Source organism: Amblyomma mixtum, chromosome 2 (assembly GCF_055824585.1).
Source record: "Amblyomma mixtum isolate Tamu chromosome 2, ASM5582458v1, whole genome shotgun sequence".
In the NCBI taxonomy this organism is placed as follows: Eukaryota; Metazoa; Arthropoda; class Arachnida; order Ixodida; family Ixodidae; genus Amblyomma; species Amblyomma mixtum.
In genome coordinates, this window is record NC_143013.1 from 19086089 (window position 1) to 19110569 (window position 24481).

The following is a 24481-nucleotide window of genomic DNA, read 5'->3' on the forward strand; positions in this document are numbered from 1 at the left end:
CGGATGTAAAGGGGCGGTGTAAAGACCAGAAAATTGGGCTTCACACCTTGCTTATTATTCTTTTGTGCGTCAAAACACAGTCTCTGGTGCCGCCAAGAGAAGGAAAATGCATTTCTGATTTCGTACGCTTTAGCGTATTAAGCGTCTCCTCAGTTTTTATGCAAGTATTTTCTAAAACTAAAGTACTGTAGACGCCCATGTACACCCTTGCTGCCAAATAAAAGTTAGTATTGTTTGGATATCTCTTACTGAAACGAGAACTCATTGTAGTGTTCTCAACCTAGTCAGTATCAAGAACCGGTTGAAGTCGAGCCTGCCCTGCCCTACTGTAGCCAATTTCGTCAGAATAATCCTGGAAACCTGTGGTTTTGAGAAAATGTTGTGGTCTAAAAAACTGCGTACGTTAAGATTCTTCTACAGACTAGGTCCCACTATCTCAATGGAACACAGGTGGGTAGTCAATATTTACTATCAACAGGTAACATCAGGCTGCACGGCGAAAAAGAAGCATTGAGAGCATACCGAATCAGATAGCTGGATATTTGCGCAAGACTTAGAAAAGGAGGTTGCTCATGCGTATGGGGCAGAGGCCAGGGGAAGAGTTAGATAAAAAGAAAATATATTTCACTCGAAACTCGCTTGGCTAGAGGGCGTTTTTCTTGCATATGCTTCAACTTCGGCACGCTTGCGTTACCATGTTCCGCGCCCACACAGACATCCATGCTCCCAAGGCTGCGCAATGGTTCCGCCGGCGAAAGTTGGAGCCGCGTGTGAAATACGCATGTTTTACGCAGATTTCTAGCAGTTTGCGTAGTCCGTGCACGTCGAGAATCGTGCGTTTGGTGAGGGAACCATGGCATTGCAAACTGTTCGCACATGGCCAGCCATGAGCTGAAGACGAAACTTCTATACAAAAGCTGAAGAGTCGACGACGTGTGTTGACACCGTGCCCGCTTAGGTCGTGACGTTTCTCTTCACCAGCGTGCCTGCTAACCTCACCATTAGCATTCTCCAACAATATTTCCTTCGTGAAGGCTCAGTCGCCGAACGAATTTCTCTCGAAACGCCTGGACTGTGCAAGGTAGTCGAAAATTCTTCGTATGTAAATTTCACACGCAGCTCTCCGTTTTGCATGCGGATACATGGACAAAAGATCGAAGCCTTGATTTTTGTTACTGCAGCGAACTTGTTAATAGAGGCAATCGAAGACAAAGCATTTGCAAGCTCCAAACCCACTCTCAAGGTCTCTTTCAGATAAGTAGTGGACGACTGCTTTTGTGTTCTGCGCTAAGCGAACGTACTGAATTTCTAATAAGGGAGTAATTACTCATTGGCATGCACCCAAGCGCAGCCATACGGCTACAAAGGAAAGCTATACAGCTTTCTCAGAAACTTCGTAGTTAAAGAAAACTTCGTCCTGGTCCGGGGTTCGAACCCCGGACCACCGCTTCACCAGAGCAGTCGCTCTACCAGCTGAGCTAACCGGGGCGGCAAAACCGTAGAGGAGGTGGCGTCGCATTGTATGTTAAAGAAAACCTTGACTATGAAGTTTTATCAGATTTTTCTCTTGTCGATACCCACTACGAATCGGTTGCTATAAAATGTCATGGAACACTGATCGCTTGCATTTATCGGCCCCCATCTAGTGAAAGTGCCGAATTTATCAAGTTTGTGCGTGATCTTCTTGAATATGCTTGTATCGTAAATATCCCTGTTGTTTTGGTTGGAGACTTCAACATTGATCTTTTGACAAACAGCTCCCCGCGACGTCTTTTTTGTGAAGCCATTGATGCATTTCTCTGCACCAATGTTATTCAGTCACCAACAAGAATAACCTTAGAGAGGGAATCATTATTAGATTTATGTGTTACAAATCATGAGTTATCAAGAGTGCTATCAGGTGTGCTTACATTTGATTTGAGCGACCATCTGCCTATATTCTGTTTTTTTCCTCGGGCGATAAAAAAAAGGAAACAAGTACCAACTCCCCAGATAGTATATCGCAGTTTCAATCAAGAAACCTTAGCTAGGTTTAGATCCATGATGGAAAGCACTGCCTGGAGCGAAGTTTACAATGAGTTAAATCCTAGTATAGCGTACAATATCTTTCTTCAGTTAGTAAAAAGCAAATATGATACCGCATTTCCTTTGACAGTGGGAAAAACTCACAAAAAGTCTAGAAATCCGTGGGTTGCGAGAGAGTTATATCGACGAATTCAAACCCGTGACAGGCTTTTTGACAAATTCATCCAATCAAAAGATCCAGTCATACTTAAGGAATACAAAAAACTTAGAAATAAGTTAGGCTCTGATATTAAAAAAGCTAAGAAACAGTATTATCAGAATAAATTTTCAGCAGTGTCCAATTGCCCTAAGAAAATATGGGATTGTTTGAGCGACCTCATGGGAAGGGCGACAACCCATATTCCCAGCACATTAACATTCAATGGTGTTGAATACAGTGGCGCTGCTTTGGCAGACAAGTTTAATGCTCATTTCCTATCCTCTGGCGAATCATCTGAGAAGCAGGATAGAAATCATGAAATTGCTCAGTATATTGCCTCTCCAATTGGTAGTTCCATATTCTTGAATCCTTGCAGCGAACATGAAGTATTCACATTTCTTAGAAGCCTAGACAAATCCACTGCGGCAGGCGCAGATGAAATTAAGGCCGAGCCTATTATTGCTGTTGCCGATCTAATTAGCTTGCCCTTGCAGCATATATGTAACAACGCGTTAGTTCAAGGTATTTTTCCAGATGGTATGAAAATTGCCAGAGTGGTTGTTTTACACAAAGGTGGCCCTTATGACAATATAAACAACTACAGACCTATATCTGTACTCCCTTTGTTTTCTAAACTGCTGGAATATTTGATCAAAATCAGGCTGTGTAAGTTCTTTGACGACAGACAAATTTTTGTTAACGAACAGTTTGGATTTCGTGAGAAGAAGTCAACAGAAATGGCATTGCTTAGTATAAAGGAAAAAATATTTTCTAATATGGATGACAAACAATTTACAGTTGGACTTTTTTTAGATTTCAGGAAGGCATTTGATTCAGTTAAACATGATATTTTATTTTATAAGCTACCGTTTTATGGCATTCGAGGAGTTGCCTTAAATCTGATCCGTACTTATCTTTCCGGTCGCGTTCAGTATACATGTTTGAATGGTCATCAATCACAACCTGGTCAATTAATATACGGTGTCCCACAAGGGTCTATTTTGGGTCCAGTATTTTTCATTCTTTATATCAACGATATAATAGCCATCCCTCGAACTCCCACAATAATTTTATATGCAGATGATACCAGTGTATTTTTTTCTGGCATGCATCTTAGTAATATTCAGGCTGAGGCAAATGCATGGCTACAAGAATTGTCTTTATGGTTGAATATAAATAAACTAGAGTTAAATGTTAATAAAACAAAGCTTATTGTATTTAAGGCACGTAACAAGCCTGATAACAGTGAAATTAATCTTACATTCAAAAATAGCGTAATTGAGCGTGTTTCTTCCTACAAATTTTTAGGCATAATCTTTGAAGAACACTTGAGTTGGACCCTGCATATTAATAAGATTCATGCCAGCATATCAAGGTCATTATGTGTATTATATAAACTTCGAGACCTTGTTCCGAAATGGCTGAAGTGGCAGTTATATTATACCCTAATTCAATCACATCTTCATTATTGTTTACTTGTTTGGGGATCTACAACGAAAACTAACCTCACGAGGCTGATAACATTACAGAAAAAAGCAATACGATATGTCGAAAACCTTGCATACAATGATCATACAGGTTTGTACTTCTCTAAGCATTCTATTCTAAAAGTCAATGAATTATTTGAGTTGAAACTGCTTTCTTATGTGTTTAACGATTTCAAACATCATCCCACTAAATATGTTCAATTAAACTCTAGTAGTGACGCGCCTTATAAATTAAGGCACGTCAGTTACAGAGTACCTTTCGTAAGGACTAACTATGGAACCGAAATGCTTTCATATTTAATTCCCAGTCTTCTAAATAAACATACACAGGCCATAGAAATTATTCAGAAATCTGTTTCCCAAAAGTCATTCAATAGAAATGCTAAAGCTTACCTCTTTTCTCGCCCGAATGATTAAAATTCTTGATGTCCCTGTTTTTCCGTCAACTCTTTGAATTCTCGTGTTTTTCTTGTTGTGATGTGCCTTGTAAATATTTACTTTAATTATGTGACTGCAAAAGTATGCACCTTCCTCCTACTTTTACCTTGTATAATTATGTGTTGTTTTTTGTAATGAGAGTGTATGAAGCTCTTGCTTCTTTTGCCGCTTGTTCTGAGCATTGTGTCGGGTGCTTGGGCCCCGTCAGGCAGAGTGCATCTGCCTTTTGCCCCTGTATCCGAGACCTTGTTGTCTAAATAAAGATCTATCTATCTATCTAATGGTAGGGCGAGAGCGAATTGATCAATAACTCGAAGTGGGACTCGAAGCTTGCCGTCCGGGTTAGCTCAGTTGGTAGAGCGACTGCTCCGGTGAAGCGGTGGTCCCGGGTTCGAACCCCGGACCAGGACGAATTTTCCTTTAACTACGAAGTTTCTGAGCAAGCTGTATAGCTTTCCTTTGTAGCCGTATGGCTGCGCTTGGGTGGATGCCAATGAGTAATTACTCCCTTATTACAAATTTACTCCACCTTGGGGGATTCCCCTAAACATTTGACCATACTGAATTTCTGCTACAGGCTGAACGTGCAAGTCTCGTGCATTACTTCATGATGTAAACGATAATTATAACGTTCAGTTTTTCGTCGAAATTTGGGTAGTCCTCAAAAATAAGGCTTTCAGTTCTGCCGAGAGGTGATTAACACAAGCCGCCATCTGGATTTTTACTCCTTCCACCCAACAGACCGCAAGAGATCAGTGGAATCCGCATTATTCACACGTGCCAAAAGCGTCGACACTGCCAGTAAAGACAAGTAAGATGAAATAAATGCTCCTTTGACGCAATGGCCGCAAACGCTCAGAGGAAACATAGATGGCTAACACGAGTCCCCACGTGTTACGGGAGGAACGCCGTAGACTACCCTTCCTGATGTCATATCACAGAGGCGTGCCAACTCAAACCAGCGGTCCCCTTATCTCAAACCCGTCCAATGGGAAGCCGTGCGTCCAGTTCAGACCTGGATGACCAGCGAAAGCTGGTGGACCAATCAGACGACACGTGCTGCAGGAGTAGTGGATTAATTGCCCCTCCCGGACGAAGCAAACTTCTTATTGGACCCAATGAATGTTTTACATCATCACCATCTTCTTTGTAGGCTACCAAACGCAACCGATGGGGCCGTCAACTGGCCTCTCCCCTTCACGCCTTACTCCACTGTCAGTAAATGTGGGTGCGTCCTTCCACTATACCACACGTCAGGTACGAACTCTGAGCTAACTGCTCCCTACTGCTCTCCCACGCATTTGGTTTTATTGTAAGAGTGAAAAGCAGCGTCCTCCATCGTAGATTAGTTGTCCTGCCTGCGTCCCATACGTAAGAGGCATTGGTGAGGCCCTAGTCCTTGTTTCTGCAAATCATGGCTGCGAGTTACCCCACGCGCCACCCAGGAATCTCCGTAACAAGCAAGCTAGTAGATAGAACGACGCGCTAGCAGACCTTATTTTTCCGGGCGTAGTATGCAAATTGTTCCGCAACTGAGGTCGCAAATACATGGGATAAAAATTTCTGTAAAGGAATACAGAAAGGAAAACCCGAAAAGCTTTACTAATGCGATAGTATTACAGTTGTCGCCGCCCCCCCCCCCCCTCTCCTATGTCGGGTGTTAAGAAATTCGCTAATTAGCCGAGAGGTGTCACGTGACCTTCTGACGTCATCACAGCCCGCCGATCGGATTGTGAGCAACCTAATTGCTAGACAGCAACCTGGATAGAGTATAGAAATAAAAAAAATCTGAAAAAGTTGGTATGTGGAAATGTAGGCACCGTCACAGCATAGGGCATATCTGTTGCTGCTGTTAGTAGTCCGAATACGGTGGTTGATAGGTCAACAATTGCAAAGAAACTGGCGAAAACACACATACAGAAATCGCAACAGAAGCTGTGACAAATGTTAAATATAATGCTATCGCATTCCGCTTTTAAGGTGACTGAAGCGTCCCCATAATTTTTAAAACTCTTTCCGTCTCATTGGTTTTCCTTTACTTAGGCGAACGCGATTGCCTCGAACGTGGACCTACACAACAAAAAAGGTATGGTAGAGAGAGGGTAAGCAGATGGTTCCTCACAATCGCAAAGTGAACAAGAGAGTGGAAAGCCTGAGGGTTCTCGCCAACATTTCGACAAGAGGAATTGTCTTCGTCAGCGCAAAGTGTTCGTAACTGGCGGGGTTTAAATATAGTCTTCCCTCCGAGGAGGAATACCCGGTGAGGAAGTGGAGAGTGTGAGTGGGAAATGTATTAGGATGGGAAGGGTGAATCTTGTCCAGGAATGATGGCTACTAACGAGGATTAGCCGCCTGACCTGCAAAACTCTGAAAAGAAAAAGGCGAGCTCAGCAGAAAGAATTCAGGGGTATTGAGTGTGGGGAGATAGCAAACGTGGGTTTGAAACGCCGTGTGTCCAGCTGCGATAGACAGAGACGCTGCAGAAATGTAAGGACTATACGACCCGGCGACTAATGTAATCGCTTTGAACTGAATAAATGACATATATTAACAACTCAGAATGAAGCATATTATTATCTTATAACTGAATGCTTCACAATACATTAGTGTAAAAATTACAACGCATACTCGAATGCCTCATATGAATGAAAAGCTAATACAGTATCTAAACGTCGTTCGTTTTAGGCTTGAACTCTTGACTACGACAATAAATAAAGCAAGTGTCGTATTAAGACAAGTGTAGGATTAAGTACACGCTACTTACCATCTTTAGGGTTTCAAAAGAAAGCCGACTACGGACAGTGTCAGGAATTGATAGCCAATCATCGTTATTCGCCGCAAGCCAGACTTCAAATTCATCTAGATATATACTCTTCAGAATGCAAAAGCTGCGGAGAGTATGCTAAACTTGACCATATCATGTGGGCCTGCAGTAAGAACCCTTTCAGCGGAATAGCTACAGAGGAGCAGTGGGAGACCGCGCTGCGCAGCTTGGACCTGTGGCAACAAAAGTTGCTCACACAGAGAGCTGACCAGGTCGCCGAGATCCAAGAGATCAAGGCCACCAGGCGACAGTAGCCCACCTGCGCCAGAAGGGAGCCTTCCACTTCAAAGACTCTATAAATAAAGTTTGTTCTCTCTCTCTCTCTCGAATTCTAACTTAATATAAACTAGTCGATTTAATCAAATCTGTAAAGACGATAAATTAATTAGGCAGCCCCAACCACTTAAAAAGTAAGCAGAAAACTTACCGCGATATAAAGGCTCTGAAGACTGTGTTCAGGAAATATTTGGGTTTAATATGGCGCTGCTCAAATGCGGCACTGAAACGCTGACACGCTTATCATACGCCTGCCTCATTCAACAGGAGGGTGGTGCATCACAGCGCCTTGAAGTCGCAGTCTCGCTCCGTTTAATTCTGACGCCCACAAGAACTTCCCCAGCGTGAAAATCCATGCTGTCAGGTTTTTTTTTTTTTGTTTCTTAAGCTCTTTACCTGAAGCCGTAAAATACCTTGTGACATATGAATGACAAGACGACGGCACATCAGTGAGTGAAGCAATGAGAGCCTTTATTCCCGCGGAACGTCCACGAGGGCGTTGCAAGAAAAACGGCGCTCAACCGCTTTAACGACGTGTGAAGCTCTTGTTACTGTCTTTGCCAAAAGTAACCATGGCAACTGGGTTTGTTTGTTTGTTAGCCGAGTATCGGAAAACTTATGGCAACTCTTAAGCTCTAAATCTGTGCAAGGTGAAGAGAACCCTTGGTCTCACCTTTAGAGACCTTGTGCTCTTTAGTGGTGCCGTAGGGGCTCCTCTAGACGGCTCAGAAGTGACCCATGCGGCCTGGTTACTTTTTGGAAAGACGTTACGTGAAGAAGCACAGTTTCTGAATAAATGATGTACCATTTCGTACTCCTTACGATAGCTCTGAAAGGCGGCATCAGTGTCATGACGGGAAGAATAAGCTTTCCTCTCCCCCCCCCCTCCCCTCTTCTTCTCCCTTGCCTAAGTGATCAAAAAAGTGGCAGGGTTTTAACGCACTTAAACCGAGTAGACGTTCGAATGCCTGTGTTCATTCTTCGCCTCTTTCTGGCGTCTTCATGAGCACGCAACCGCGTTTCTTGTTCTTCATTTTCACACCCTCTTTGCACTAGGCGGCAGCTGGCGCGTCGCCCTCCTCTCATTGGCTACAGCTGGCGCGATGCTCCTCCGAACTTTCCCGACCTCCCTCCGAACTAACCCGAGCTCACCCGAGTTCAGATTCAGATTCAGATTCAGATTTATTTCAACAACACTTGGTTGCCGAGGAGGCGAACAAAAAGGCAATCAAAAGTTGCCTGACGAAGCGTCCCCCCCCCTTTACACTCTACAACTGAGCAGTGGGCAGGTTTAACCAAAGAAAACAGACCGTAAAACCAAAGAGACATTGCATATAACATTATACACGAAAACAAAAAAGTTACTCCGAGGCAACTCGGGTAACCCAACATTCTTTGTTCGGTTTGGCCTCGTTAAGTAGAAAATAAAAATGAATGTTCCTTGCGTAATAGCTTGTCGTTTTTCCTTTACAAAGCTGTCACTAAAACCCACATTTGTATTCTGGCGTTAATGACCGCCGCACTGCGGGCACACTGCTTCGACGCTCCATCTCCGGACGGTCGCAGCCGGCGGGCTCGGCCGATACGCCCTGCTCTCTCCCCCAACATCGCCAGGAGCCGCCACGAGGGGGAGCTACGTCGCAGCCCCGGGTCGTCTCTGGCGCCGGGCCCGGCCGATCTCGCCGATCGTGCGCGGCACTCTGGAGATTCCAGGCGCGCTTTCGGCCGACGCGGCTGCCGTTCGCACACTCTGCCGCCGACGCCGCAGCGCGCTCTGGCAACGACGACACTGTCGCCAGCGCAGATCGCGCCACGGCTCTGATTATTTGAACCGCGCTGGTGGCGAACCCGAATTGCGTCGCATCTGGGTGGACCCGTTGTTCCGTTTGTCTCGCTCTCCTGCCGCGGTGTCCTTTCCTTCGACGCCGAAGAAACCCGAACGACGGCTGGTTGTGGTTAATTCCTCGCGCATCGAGGATTCCATGAGCGCCGCGGGCTGGTTGGGTCTTCGGTGAACTCTGAGTGAACGTAACAGGAGGAGACAGCGGCTACGGGATTTCTTTCACCTCTCTATGGCGTGCGCCGTGCTTTGGCCGACCACTCTAAACACAGGTGAGTGTCGTCCTTTGTATGAATTCGAAACTTTGTAAGCTGTACAACTGTACCTATTAGGTCATCTAAGAGAACTCTTGCTTCGACATTTCCTATTCTGTCTAGTCAGCTGTCAAGTTCAGCCAATGTCACGAATGTTTTGTTTTCTTAAAGCAGTTTTTTTTTTTACAACTACTTTTTGGCGACGCAGTTGAGCGCGTGCTGAAATGCGCGACAAATCAGGGTTTACCACAAAACGTTATAAAGTAGCCCAAATGGCAACAGTAAGCCTGCGATGCATCGTCCTTAATAATTAAAAGGACAAAAATGGCATTCGGCTAAAGCAGAGAAAACTCTATGTTACTGAAATGTACACGATGTCTAGAACCTCGCTCGATAGCTAAAACAGCGGACATACGCCCACTGCGTACTTGCTTCTTTTCATTTTGGGGTCAAGTCTATAGCAGCAAAACTGCATTCACATGCCGTCATGTCTGCTATACAAAGCGCGTCTTATGCTTTCGCTGGGAAGCTTGTTGACTTTTATTCTTTTTTTTTTACTGCTGCGCTCCCGTTGCCGTTCACGTTCTCAATGGCCGTCGCAGCCAACCTCCGCTTTGTGCGAAGCTCAGAACTTCTACCTGAGCTCTTGCGAATGGGTTCAGGAGGGCGCTTAGCTCTAATTTCTTTTATGCAAGATTATTTTTACAAGCAAGCTTTATTCTCAAATATGAGCAATATTAGACTTCATATGATAAACAGTTTCTTTCATTCAACCTTCCTCACCATTTTCTTATCTCAAGTGCAGTACTCAAGTAGCTGGTCTCGCGCACAGCATACGATTGAGCTTGATTTCGAGAACATATAATACAGCATTTATTACTATTTCATTCACGAGAATCACGGATAATTTTCTCATATCTATCTGACCAATATAGTGCGCAAATATAACCGCATGACAAGTAAGCACGCACTTCACTTCAATAGAAGACAGGCATCTAAGCAGACGTTTCATATTTTGCTGGAGAATCGTGGAAAGTAAGCGTCGAGAAAGGAAATAGCTCACGTCTGTGTGGGCTTACTCTTCTTAAAATCAAAAACTTGTTCTAAAGTTCATTTACCATGTAATTATAATCATTAAGTCCTACTGTGACTTTAGAATCAGCCAGTCCGTGATAAGGGGATGGCGAATAAAATGCGAATCTATTGAACATCACAAAATTGTCATCTGGTTATGCTAACGCTCCTGCAGGTGCAGCCCAGAAAAGAACGCAGGTTGAAGGAGGAGACGAGGGTTTAAGTCAACGCACCATGAATGCCAGTAGTTGCCGAAACAAGGGAAAACTTAGCGCGAAGGCGAGGTCCAAAACAAGCTACATGTATTGTCCGCAAAAGACTGCGTATATGCTTAACCTTACGCATCATCTTTTTTCCACCACCAACACCCGCTAAGCAAACTCAGTGTGTCAATGCCAAATTCAACGGTCGTGTGACTTTTTCTATTTTTTTTCCCCGCAACAAATCTGAACTTCCTAGTTGCGCAGGCAACAACCTGTTTGTTGCCGGGTGGATTTATGTGTCTATCTGGCCTCTAGCGGTGGAAAACGAAAGGTTTCGCTACGCTGAAATATGCTGCCCGACAGTAAACTTGACCCTTATACATTTCCAGGCACCAAGTTCACTTTGAACAGGCACGTCGCAATTCCCTCCGAGTTTTCGTCATTTCTAGCACAGTAATTGGTTAGGCCTATTCCTACGCTGACGAATCCGTACAGACAAAATAGCTTAATTGAAGGAAGGAATTATTACAAAATATTGATCACGCACATATCATGAATGACGCTGGCGATGCTGTTGATGCGGCAATATTGGAGGCAGGCCATATAGGATAACGCGGAGTTTAACCAAATCCACCTTGACCATGCTGTATACTCAGAGAGAAACTCAAGTAACAAGCCTTACACGGTGAGCGCAGCAAGAACATGGCACACGCTATTCACCCCAGCTCGTTTTCCTCTTTTCTGCGGCTGGGATGGCGGTACCGCATCCTATTCTAACTCCTCTTGATCTCCTTTTTCGCCTAACCGTCACTTAATGAGACAGCCGCACTACAAGGTTCATACGGACGAGGTAAATTCTTGAAAGTGCCTTCCTCTTTACACACATGGATAGCATCGCCATTTTGTCAAGTGAAAGCGTAGTTTTCTCGCTTCAGCATACTGAAGCATCGATGAGGTTTACCGCGGAGGAGGTCCCCTATACGACTACCGCTGCAAAACGAATGCACTTCATGTAAGAAACCCGCGGCCAAGTAACGATTGCTGCCCCAACAGGGCTCCGAATTCCCGAACACCCCCACCTGCTTAACGCTTAACGGCAAAATTATCAAGGAACGCAGCGCCAAGTGCCCTGCAAAGGAGGCCCTCAAGCCAGTTTCGTCGAACGATTTTTATAGCGTCGTGGTTAAACCGTGGTTAATCCCCAGTCACGCTAAAATTGCTCGCGGTTAACCGCAGATTAACCACGACGTCATGAAAATTGGTCGACGCCATTGGCTTGAAGGCCTCCTTTGAAGGGCGCTCACCGCATCATTCTTGAGTTGTATCCGGCTATAGGTAATTTGTCCACATTCCAAATCAAAATTTTGTTAGCGCCGTTAAAATTTCAGAAATTGTTAGGTCATCATTTAGCCTATGTTTCATTTTCTGAAGCTAGTGCGGGCTGAGTGTTAAACCAAATCGAAATCCTCCACTCAACTTTTATAAAGGAGCAGAGACTACAAAAAAATGTACCCACCAAATGTCTTCCTATTTTTTCTTAAACATCTGCCTGAAAATGAGAGTCGAGGAATCCTGACCGAAAAGCGATTTATACTGAGAACATATTGACATCAACTTTCCAAGAAGACGTCATATCGTAATGAGCGCATGCCGTTCTATCGTTATCTCGCAAGTTTACGACACTGGGCATTAAAGGGATATCACCTTCATAAATCGCACTCGACGGGAGTTTTCGGCGTTTAGTCCCCAGCAAAGCATGTCACTGCGGCAGGCACTCGAACCTACAACTTCTTTTTCAGTAACAGGATGTTACAGCTGGGGAGCCACTGTTTCCGTTACCTTCTTTTTTTCCTGTCTTTTCCTGCAAACACCAATAACGCTTCCTAATTGCTCAATCCCTTTAATCGTATTCGACGAGCGTGCCCCTTTGCATAAGTTTGGAAACGGAGAAGGAGCTTTTAGGACATAAGGCTGTATGAACGAAAATAGTCCGGTTTCACAATGAAGAGACACCAGAACGAGTATTTATAATAGCTGTCTGAGGGTCACATTGTAGTAATAGAAGTGGTTCTACCGTAAGCCCAGCTCTCAGAAGTAGCGTACGCGTACAGACGCCGTCGCTTTATGCTTCACAACAGCTATTGCACATCGTAGACATCCGGGTGAAGCGCAGCAGTAGGGGGGCGGGTACACTGTAGCACCCTTCTTCCCCCCTCCCCGCACTCTACCCCCCAAAGTGAGAAAAGCTGCTCATCTTATAACGCCAGGAAGTTGTGGCAGTGCGCCCGCATATTTTCTTTCTTCAGCGTTCCAGTCAAAATAACCTATTAAGGGCGTCGAGCGAGGTAACCTAAAATTATTCCCCGGTTCATGAAACAGCGCTCGCACGGCCTATTCGTTTCAATTTGCGCGGCCAACGCCCGAGGCGCGTTGCCGGCTCATGCAACCACGCATTTTAGGGACAGCGGCGGGACGAGAAGCCGTTAGGAGACGAAACATGCGAGCACACTCGTCTGAGCGAAAACGTAAAAGAAAAGAATTAAAGAACGAAACTATGCGCTGGCTTCTGGGCCATTTCTCTCGGCGTGTGCCGCGGCCGACGGCGCAAGAAAATGACGGGAAAAGTCAGACGCATTATTTTCAGAAGAACGGGCGTCTGGAACACATCCGAGAAAAACAGCGTGTAACTTGTTTTCGTCCGCGGGTGTCCCGAGATTCGGTGCGCGCCTGACTTGTTGATACGAGGGGAAGGCAAATTTCGTTTCTTCAGCCAGAAACACTCGCGCGGTCGTAAAGAAAACGACGGTCCGTGTGTTGCGCGTTCGCAACATCTTGCACGATGCCGATTTCTTGAGTGGCCTGCATGGCGGCAACAAAGAGCGTTTTGTCTCGAGGTAATTTTGTTTATTTTGTCGTCTCTGTGGCGGTCCAGACGACAGGCTTAAAGCTCGAAGCTCGCAACGAAAGCTTACATTCCGACGGTCTGTGCGCCGTCCATTCACAAGCTTTTCTAATGTTTGATTTCTTCTCTTTTCTTTTTAGTTTTCAGAATGCTTTAACTCGGTTCCCGTTTCCTTTCATGTGTGTATGCGCATGTGTGTATTTGTGAGTGAACACACGAGGGGTAGTCAGCTCCGCTAGTTTAGCGCAAGCGCATTTCACTCGCTTTTGCTCGGCTAACACCGCAACCTGCTCGACAATTGGGAAACAAGGTTTATGCTATGCTTCCGAGAACACTTCCCTGCCTCTATTATCCTGCCCTGACTTCTGCACGCCTAGCTAGAACATGTAGCGCATATCCTCAGCGCTGTTTCCAATTCAAATGTACAGTCGTCCACAGACCTGTCTAGAGCGCTTATACTCCGTGCCGTCTGCGCTCCGCAGCGCGCAGAGCGACGTCTAGAGGCAGCGCCTCGTTCGAGATAGCGCGTCTTTGAGTACCATCTGAGCATCAGACAAGAAGCCAGGCGATTCCGCTAGACGTCGTTCTGCGCGCCGCGGAGCGCAGACGGCACGCAGTTCGAGCGCTCTCGACAGGTCTGTGGACGACTGTACAGGCGTAGCCACAATAATATGAAGCACGGTTAGGCAATCAAACTGCTCTCACGCCTTACCTTGCGGAAATTATGCGGTACTTAGTACAAACGCTAACAGGTGTTGGTGTTACAGTCGCGTATAAATGCAAGAGACCTTCATATTTCCTCGAAGAAGCGTCTAAGAAAAGTTTAAACGCCGAAGCGTGCTCGCAAGACCTTTACGCCATCTACTCTAGCTATGCAAGCAACGGTCACCTGCCAATCTGAGGCCTACGATACACATGAAGATAATCGAGACGTGTTAATAGCCGGGGAAAAATGTATAATCATGCACAGTGATGTTCTAAGTCACCCGCTCTACCAATTAACCAGGTGCGTCGTTTCTATAATTAGACGATGAGCAGTAGTGGGTTTCTTGGTGTGAAATAAATCACAGAAAGCAAGCTAAGGCCTACTTCCAAGATATGACAGTCTGCCTTCAAGTTCACGAAGAAAACAGAGAGAGCCGAACATGCAGGCTGCGCTACAGACACACAAATAACTGCTATCAGGCAACAAGCCGATATATGAAAGCTCCTTAGCTAGGAAGTCAATCACGTACAGCATAACTGACCATATCGACAATAAAATCTCGCCTCTTTTCTTTTTGAAAGACGATTCAATTTCACGTGCAACTGTTTTGCGGCTTTTTCAAGAATACCGATCTCGTTCAGCTGCCTGTATCGCATTTTACATTGTGTACAGCTATGTACAGAGGGCAAAACGCATGTCTAGAACACGCTCTGAGCGTGTTTTTGGCTTAACAGGCGATAACTAGCGATAAGATTTAGTTATTAATGGTCTGGATGTAAAGATGTGCAGATAAATTCATAAAATTTTATCGTCATTTTTTGCCTTCTTGGTCGCAGCGGCTTTGGGAGCTCTGGAACAGCCAGTTTGGTTGTTCTAGGCATGTGTTTTGCCCTGTACTCTATCTACGCCTTGTACGGCCGTTTACGTGCGTCGTGTTGCAGCAACAATGGCGTGCCTTCCCCTGCTGGTACTAAGTCATTGGGGTTAAAGCAACACGTGCATGGACTCCCCAGGTGGTGCGCTGCGTCGCGCCTGTCACACCGGTGCCAGACACAAGCCAGAATCTTGTTCAAATAGGCTGATGCATAGCGCATGGCAACCACGCTTCTTGTCGGAGTTGTGGCCCGCGCCGTGCGCTAGTTTTCTGATGACAGCACACGGATCCCGCGAAAGAGACACGACTGCTCGTTTGCAATGGGCGTGTTGCTGGGTGTTCGGATAGTGTCACACCATCCTCGCATCCTGAATGAGAACAGCGATCGCGAGCTCTTCTGTGAGATGCAACACGGTTATTCGTGCGTGCCTCAAAACAGTGGCTCGTCTACCCATTTTCTTTCCCGGGATCAACTTCAAGCGTAGAGAATGTCGCAAGTGAAGACAAGTAGAAGAATGACCTGTCAGCTTTCAACTCAACAGGGAGACGACAGAAAAATCAGAATACAGAACAAACCAATAAAAGCAGCATTCACGTTAGGCTTTTATAAATGGCACGACTTGGAGCTGTATATTCACACAGTTGTTATCAACACTGAATATGCATCTAAAAGTGACTTACCGCAAGTCCTACCAGACAACATGAAAAAGGAATGGTGTGGTGGCCATTCAATGGTCTTGAGCGAAATCGCGCCCACAGAAGTGTTTGAGTTGTGTTGCATGTTCATGTTGATGCGGCTTGTGTGATGTTACGCGACGCTGCGTTGCAGCTTTGTTGGACACCTCCCCCCCCCACCCCCCCCCCACCCCCCCCCCACCCCCCTTCGCATTCCGTCGACGAGCCGACGAGCCATGAAGCCAGACCCGACGCTTGCGTCACTTGGCGTGCAGCCCAGTGCGGAGGCTCTATTCACGCTGTATTTGCCGCTGCATCACAGCCGACTGACGCTGCGACCCCATGGTCTTTTCAGCTTTTAACAGGGCACTATGAGTCAGTGAGAGAGGTAAACACGCGTATACTGTCCTGCGAGGCATGCAATGCATTCACCGTATGGCCTTTGGGCTGTGTCCCTCTCTCCACTGATCCCAGTGTTCTGTCATCAGGAGATCTGTAGGAATCCCAACGAACTGCGCCATCCACTGACATGGTGGACAATTACTGCTTTGAGCAATCTATTATTTTCAGCGCCTACCTCTGCCGACTGACTATTCACTGGATTCGTTCCCCGAAACTGAACAAGTTTAAGCACAACAGTGTCCCGTTATCAGTGACTACCTGTCAGATTGGCGATGCAAAAGAAACAGTTATCTTCCAAAGGGGTTTCCGCTTTTAAGTCCATGAAATATATATTATGTATGACCCAGCTGTGAGCCATTATATTAAGGCAATAGTGACAACAAGTAAGTTACGTTCCGACGCGACGACTAACGTAAAGCGCACATTTGTCACACTCGTAATTTTACATCTCAGCCAATTACGCTGAGATAGTTTGCTCCAGAAATATTATTGCATTCTCTGTCAGCATTTTCGATGCTTCGCCACAGCTTCTGCGCAGATATAAATCCGGAACAGATCAGTAATTTATTTTCTGTTCAGGGAATAAAAACTAACAAATTACGTATTTCATATATAAAGAGTATTTTTTTTTTTTTAACTGACTGCGTTCGATTCTTGAAACTAGTAACACATGACTCATCTCCTCGCTTTTCTGAACGGTAATTATTGCCGCCATTACTCACTCCTTGAAAGCAATTTTCCGGTATTCACGCAGAATAAAATCGTCTAGTGAAATTTAATACCACAGGCATGGAGCGGGTAGATATAATTAGGTGTGCAGAGACGTATAATCAGTGTTTTCAGTATTAAACGTTTGCTCAAAGCTCGACCCAACGCTTGAACTAACAAGGATGAGAGACCCCTAGTGTCTTAATCTCATTCGTGTACTATCACGCACATAACTTGAACATATGCTAGCTCCAATCACCTCGCACGCATTCCGCAGCGTCCACACACAAACTTAATCCGATTATTAGAGCCCGTGTGTTCAGTTCACGCAGTATAACTACAAGCGTTACAGGTCGTTACGATATTATAAAACAGTTCGAAAAAACAGGAAGATCGTTTTACACATTTGCCCCTGCATGTTAAGAAGTTTACCGCCACCAAAGCACGTCAGGAACATTCATTAGTCGGTCGACATTCACTTCCTATTTGAACGCCAGAGAGAAGGTGCGCGCGAAAGAAAGGGTTGTTTTAATCGTCTTACACGACGCCGTCTCCATCGAATAACGGGCCATTCGTAAGCAGATCATGCAAATGCGGATCCTTTCAGAGTGGCTCGCTGGCGTGCAGGCAAGCAGCCAAACTCCGCGGTTTTAACTCGATTCCCGAAAAGAAAGCTGTCTCTTTTTTTGCCTTCACATATCTGCTCCTCCTGCTACTCGGGAGTTTTCCTTTTTTTTTCCCCCCTACTTTATTTTATTTTTTTCTCTGTTCTTTCACCCGTCGGGCTTCCCCACTGACCGAGTGAACTTTTTCCCTGTGCTAGAGAGAATTGGTGGTGGCGTTTCTTGGCCAGCTTCCGATGCTGCCCTTCACCTTTTTCTTTTCCTTTTTTCTCTCCCTTTTCTCAGACGCAAACTCGCAGTGTCAGGAAAGGTTAAAAGAAACGGGGCGGGAAACTCCAACTAATAACATTTTACCTCCGGCTGCAGTTTTTATGGGCGCTTGCCTGACGGTGTAATTTTTTTCTTCTTTCTCTCCTCCTCCGAGCCCGTCAAACTTTCTACCGCGCTTAGTCTATCCCGCGTACCACTAGATCCGTGCAGCGCAGCGAAGGCTGACAACGTGGCGGGACAGGATTGCTCTTGCATTGTGACCAAGGATGCTGCTGTTGAGCAGCCGAATGATGGCTTAATATTTCGCTTTTGACAATCTTCAGGGCTGCAAAGTTTGCAAATTATTGTTTCCATCGCAGCTTTATACACGACAGGCACTATAAAGAGCTAATTTTGAGTTTCTGGCACCGTAGGTTACTGAAGCGTGCTACCATAACCAAGCTCATAGTTCAAGGTTAGTACATGAATGCCGTGTATCTCTTCTACCGCCAGGACGACCCGCATGATGCGTCTTTTCGCCTACAGTTCACAGTGCACATAACTGGCAATAGACAATTTTAACTGGCATAACTGACTACATTTTTTTGAAAATGCCTCTTGCAACGTATTAACCCTTTAAGTCAAGAATCATCTAAACTATTTGGTGCGCGTGTGTTGGTGCTTGTGGTTGGGGGAGGGGAGCCGGGGAAGGGGTTGTTTCAAGCTCTGCTTCGTTTCTTAACATTTTTAGAATTTTTCTTTTTAGCCCCAGTTTGGTAATCTGCACTTGTTAACTTCACGATATATGCAAAATAAATGTAAACATCATTTGTGCATAAAAATTTTATTCTTCTTTTTTATTCTGGACTCTTTCAGCCTCTGCCTCTTCTGTTGAATTTTTCACCATAACCTTTTTACAGTAAATCATACCTAAAAAAAGAGAAATATTTCTCATTTTAATTCTCTACGCGCCGGATATAGCGGCATCGTCCGCAGCCATGCACAGATCTGATCGGGCAAAGTGCAGGCTATAAAAGAAAAACGTGGCGGGTGGCTTCTAGTGAAACGTAAAAGGCAAGAAAGCGAGCCCGCCATGGAAGTGCCAAGTGTTTTCCCCATTTCTTTGTTTCCTTCTTCCTTGCATCGAAAAGCATCGCTGGATTCAGCCGCCTCTGCAGTTTCCCATGGGAGGCCTTTGGGAAGACCATAATGATTGCCTCGCTGCCTTGGGTTTTGCGCACACATACGCAGGTGTCTTGAGAGACACGGTTGCCAGCTGATTGCTTGGCCACGTAAGCTCCCTGATGACTGGATTTTTTCCCTCGCTATTTTGGCCCAACCTGCCCTGGCTTCTTTCGTTCAACGACGTGCACAGTGGCGCCCTTCTGCCCCCAATATTGGAAGACCTGTTCCCGACTTCAGACTATGGTTAACTTGACGAGTTATCGTTAGCTTCACCTTACCTTTCATGTAAAGGGGGGGGGGGGGGGAGGCAATATACTGATTTCTTCCCTTACCTTCAGTACACAAAAAATGGAGGAAAGCTAACTGCATGAAGTCCGGTAAAACTGGCGGGCTTCGTTTTATGATTAGGTGAATCAAGTGAGATCGAGTACCATAGACAAAAATGCACCGTTGAACTAAATTGGCTGTTTGGGCTTGTTGGTCAGTGGTCACGGTTAAAGAATGCAGCGCGAAAAGACAAGGACAAACGAAGAAGTTGACAGGACGGTCGCTGTCCTGTCCACTTCTTCGTTTGTTCTTGTCTTTTTGCGCTGCATTCTTTAACCGTGCACCGTTAGCCCGTCATATTTGTGTAGAGGCATTGTGCTTAACCGAACTAGACTGAGCGTGTTATATAATAAGCGCGCAATATATACACATTGATTACCAATACAAAAGGTCGTTAGGCGCTAAACATCCGCCAATATTTTGAGTGCATGCGCTATTCAAAAATATCACAGCAGTCTTCGTTCACTTCTCAAAGCGTTATTAAATCAGTGGTTCTTACGGCAGTTGAACAACGGGCTCGTGTGGTGTCATTTATCAATGATGGCCAGAAAGTTACAGCCAAGTTAAGCCGTACACAACAGAGTCGAACAGGCAGAGCGATATTTTGACTCAAAAGAATACAACGCTTGCACAACCTTACCTCATGGGACGTTCTTTTTCTTTCTGTTTTCAGTATGCTTGCCGCACTAATGAACCATATAATGGCAACGCATCGTATAGGCCAACTATCTGCCTCCCGGGCGCTTATATATGCACGGTATTTAAGCCACCAAACCAACCGCAGCCTAGACGTGTTACGGTGTTAATAGAAGACGCGTAAAAGAAACCGAAAGTATAGAACAGTTTTTTTTTCCCCTCATGAATACGAGCATGAACCCCAGACGCTGTTCTAAGCACATAGGCGAAGACGTAATGGTTGCTCTAGGCCTCATCTGGACATCGGACCGAACGGGCCCTCTGATTAGAATAAGTGAGCGAACCGTAATTAGGTCTCGCCAGTCGTCGTCAGAACCCACGCTAACTGGCCTCTCGTTCGACAAACGCGAGCCTCGCACGCATAAGAAATCGAATTCGGCCCACGGGACGGCGGCCGAAGGTGGACGACGGCCTTTCATCTGCCGTCTCAGATCAGTGCGCATCGCAGCGCCGGCCGCTAACGTCAACGTCGTTAAAGGACGATAAGGCCCGAAGCGGGCTCGCCATGAGGACGACGACTGAAGCAAGGGAGCACTTCGATCGTACCATCTTCGCGCAAGTCGCAGAAGCTGATCACGTTATTCTCAATAATTCGGTGCATGTCTCAATCAGCCACGTCTGGGACGCTCTGTAAGGGCGAGAGTGTGGCGTTTTCCCTGGAGCCATATTCTCTGACGTTTAATTTCTTTTTCTTTTCGTTATATACAGTCATGACGTTAGTCTTGACGTCAGAAGGTAGAAAAGCAAGCGACCAATCATAGACAAGGCCGGTCTGGACGTGGCATCGCCGCCGAATCCAGTCCGGCCGTGCCATATGGACCATGCGCCGCCAGTTCGCCGCATAACCGTAAGACGCAGTTTCTTTTCCGAGATGTAAGCAGCCCCATAATGCTTGTCAGGCGTGTCCAACGTGTCGTCGAGCTCCGTCACTCGTAGGTTTCGGTGCAGGCCCGCCAGTGGAGTACGGGTGTCGGGTGTGTTTATACGAATACTTCAAGTGGCATGTAGGGCGTGTTTCTAGCACAAGCACCATGACATTGTCCCTTGGCAGTGGGCAGCGACCAATGGCAACTGACCAAATAAGACAAAAAAAAAACTTTTAGATTACTGCGGCGACCCGCATTGTAGCAATACGAACGCAAAACGTCCACATACTATATTGACGTCCGCGGTTGTTCTGACGTCCGTGTACTATATCGACGTCCGTGGCTATTTTGACATCAAAGTGCATGTTTTAGCGTTTTTTTTCGTGTTTAGTTAATTAACCAATTATACCTCATCAACCAAATTTTTCCCACGGCAACATTTTATCCCACACTATCAGTCGCAATCACACTTTCACACATTTATCGTAAGAGAACGACGTAATCGTGCGGACAAATTTGCGGACACTTTTTTGTTGACCTCAAAAGCCACATAACGCTTTCACATTAATAAATTAAATGTTACAAAGTACAACCTGACGCACTTGAAGGTGAGCACTGAGGACTTGACCTATTGCGAATAAAGTGCTCTAACGCTGTTCATTTTAGCAAGATGATTACAAGGCATACATGAGCTTAGATAGCCCAAGGTTCCCTGTATTATACGCCGTCACTGTTATTGCAAATTAAGCGACAGTTACGCTAGAAACGGAAATGTTTAGTCGTTTACGGCAAGAACGAATACGATAGTCTTCAAGTCTCGCGAGACTGTACGACCCAAATCTCGTGTTTGCTCAGCCAATAGGCCCCACTAAGTTAGGCACAATAATTTGGCGCGTGTCTTACTGTTCCTCTTAGGAGGATGTCTATATATATCTAGACTGCTACTAAAACAAATCTGATTATGCATTTATGCCTTGAGCTTAGCATAGCAGGCACAGCAATGGGGACACCTGTCAAGGAAATGGCCGTCAGTGTCAGAGGGGTATCGTTTCTCAAGCCTTCACTGAGAATGACGCATCACAATGGAGGCAAAATAAATAACAAAGTGAGGTTACTCCGAGCGCTATGGGTCCTTGAACGCAAGAAAAGTTAACCATCCGTGAGAAAGCTATATTCATTCTTAATGTTGCAAATAAGCTAATGCATTCATCTGAGTTCATTATTATACAATGCTATACAGATTCTGCAGAGAAGCTTATAGAGAGAAGTAAAGATGAGTGAGTTAAAAATCCTTTGCCTATAAAATTCTGAGCTGTTCTGCGACCAGCGAGGAAAATTAAAATGCCGAAATCGCTTAGGAATATAGGCGGCGTGAGAATCGCCCATTTGTTCATGCCAGGAGATAATGTTCTAATTAATTTCATAATTCTCTTATTAACGTAAGTTATTCTCTGAAGGGTTATAATGAAAGATTAGGTGAACCTTAATATTGAACTAAATGCCCCTTCTACGAATACACAAAAAAGAGACGCTAATGTATTTGATTCAGTAAAAAGCTATCGTCATTTGTTTTTTTATTCGCCTGCGGGGCATAGCAAAAAACAAGCGCGTTCATCTTTCTTTTTCTTTAAAGTAACCTGAACCATCCGCTTTCGCTCGTGTTCGTCGTTTTCCCGGCAATTCTGCGTCTCGCGCACTTCTCGTCCCCTCGCTTCCGGAGTACAATGCATTCGCGATAGGCACGCAAAGCGATTAAAACATTTCTTTTTTTCCCCACAAGCTGGCGCTGCTGTGGAAAGTTGGACGTTTAAAAGGCGGTGCGTCGTCAGCACGCATCGCAATGGAAGCGAATATTGCGTTTAAATGGAACGCAATGGCGCGACAATTTACCGTTGCTCGCGAGAGCACGTACACTAGAGCGACACGCACTTTCTCTTTTTTTTTTCTTTTTGTCGAGCACGTTGTACGGGTTCCGCCCGAAGCGATGTCGCGAAGTTTGCGCAATGGCTGGTCCGCCAGCGAGAAAGAAAATATAAATAAATAAAAAAAACTGACACCGCAGTTTCACTGTTGTTCAACCCCAGCTACGTCGCTATAACTGTGCAGTGCGCTATTTGGACACTCGAGCCAGCGACAGCTTTGTTATACGTGGTCGAACATGCTAAGTTATTCGCATGATAAGGACGGGTCGGTATCCACTGAGCTTTTCCAGTTTGGGCTGTTGGCTGCCGTTACTATACGAAGTGAACGTAAAAGCAGTCAGCTTTAAACCCCTGTTTAAATGCTCTGAGAAATTCGTGAAAGCTAACCCTCGTTTTCTGACGTCAGTCATAGCATCCACGACGCTGCAGTGTTCTAGCGAGTTCGAGTTACGGCACTGACGCACAAAGCAAAGTGCGCGATCCGTTGTACTGATCGAAAGTAACGACGCCCTCGAGCGCCCAGAGCTTAGTTTGCGCTGCGAATGATTGCCTTACGGCAGCCGAACTATGCAAATGAAAACAAGCAAATTAACGAGCTAAACCCGGTTATTCAAAACCATGCGGAGATGGAAGTCGTAGGAACGTTTTTTCCAACGTCTTTTTTCCAGTTTCTTAGTTATTTTGTTCATTAATTTTCGCATAATTACTGCTCTTGCTATCGGGGCTGATACAGATAGCAGGCAAAACAATTAGCCTGTTTCGATGCCGTCGGCGGCGTTGAACAATTAATTTATTCGTAAGCTGAACTGTGGGCCGTGAAGTCCGCTTTAATGGAAAACTAAGAATTGATTTTCACCGCATCGGCCTGGATCGTATCCACGAACTTCTCATCAGTCACCACACGCCACACCCACTGAGCAGCACCTATCACCTATTGTTCCGTTCTTATGCCTTTACTAATTAATTATTACCTTCAATTTTGAACACTACTGAGATTACTATATTTACTAATTACTGTAATTACAATTTCTCGTTTTTAGCTTTCATTTTCCGTTCATTGTTAGCATTTCTGATATTTGAAATGTTCCTTTTATGTTGTGTATTGTGTAATGTGTATCGTGTGCCGTGTGTTGTGTGCTGTGTGTTGTATATCATATCGCCAATTCTACCGTATTTACTCCCTATGTACATTGAAGAAGGCGGCACCGCTATAAAGCGCCAACCTCTCGTGTCCTACATGTAAAAAAAAAAAAAAACGCTGCTGCGGGTGCCAAAAAAAAAAAGAGAAAATTAATAACCCGAGAAGATAACCGGTATACAGCGCGGTCGTCGATGTTGAAACCCGCCGAGAGTCATTAAGCCGCGATATGAACATTTCGCTACTGTTCCTTTTTACTTCTTAGTGGTATGAAAGAGCAACGCCTCACCGCCTGCACTCCGTCTCGCAATAACCACGCAGCTCTGCGGAACTTGAAGCCAAGGGTCATTTAACTTGGATACAAATTCCTTCGAAAGAATTTTTAGATGTTGTCGATTGGCACTATTGAATTTGCCGTTTTCTTTTCTTTTGCCCCTTCTGCCGTATAAGTATACATGTAATGGTGCGTTATGTGAATATACTGTTGTCTGCGAATCCCCGTTGTCTTCAGGCAGTTTACAAGAAAACATAAAGAAAAAGAAGGTTCAGAAAAGAGAACGGCGGGGGACGATTCGCAACTAACCTCTC

At 45.3% G+C, this 24481-nt stretch overlaps 1 protein-coding gene across 5 annotated transcripts in view; it reads left to right on the forward strand.

Annotated features, from left to right (window-relative positions):
- Positions 1-8956: 8956 nt before the first annotated feature.
- LOC149358579 (uncharacterized) overlaps positions 8957-24481 on the forward strand; it is a 268691-nt gene continuing 253166 nt past the window's right edge. For all 5 annotated transcript variants that reach the window (XM_089570691.1, XM_089570693.1, XM_089570690.1 and 2 more), the window contains exon 1: positions 8957-9361. The gene's annotated coding sequence lies outside the window, so the exon portion shown is untranslated. The remainder of the gene's footprint in view (positions 9362-24481) is intronic.